A 625-nucleotide genomic window follows, 5' to 3' on the forward strand; every position below is an offset into this window, starting at 1 on the left:
GTGCCACCCGGTGTCACCCTCTGAAACAGCAGCCGCTGCCTCGAAAGCCCAGCTACTCAAAATAACCAGGGACTGGTGCTTTGCAGAGACACTTTAGGTGCAGCTGAGGTAAAGGCTGAGCCTACAGCCTGCGTACGGGCAGCTCCCAGGGTTTATTTGCACTGTTTGAGTATCAGATCCCTGAAGGACACCACTGCTGGTGACACTTGCAGCAAGGAAAAGGAGAACCAACTCCTGTCCTGTTGTGGTAGAGGAGCACTGCTCTTTCAGGGACAAGAAAAAAACCAACCCAGCAGGCCCCTGGGTTTACCTCTGCCAGCAGAAACAGCAAATATCAGATCAGAATTAATGAGTAACCCAAACCGGGGCTGGGTTTGCTCCCACAGACAGCAGCCCTGGTTTTCAGAGCAGGCACCCGGCTGTTCCTCTGCTCGGGCTCCAGTGCATGCCTAGGAAGGTGGAAGGGCCCCTGCTCCCCCGTTTTCCCCCACGGCACAGCAGGGGCCGAGCTCCCAGGGAAAAGCCTGGCCCTGCTAAGCCAGGGGGGGTGAGCAGACAGGACTGGACTTCGGGTCACCCCAAAAACCACCACCAGCTACTGCTGCCCAACACGGGTCCCTCCCCA

Source organism: Mesitornis unicolor, unplaced genomic scaffold (genome assembly GCF_000695765.1).
Source record: "Mesitornis unicolor isolate BGI_N332 unplaced genomic scaffold, ASM69576v1 scaffold30371, whole genome shotgun sequence".
Taxonomy (NCBI): Eukaryota; Metazoa; Chordata; class Aves; order Mesitornithiformes; family Mesitornithidae; genus Mesitornis; species Mesitornis unicolor.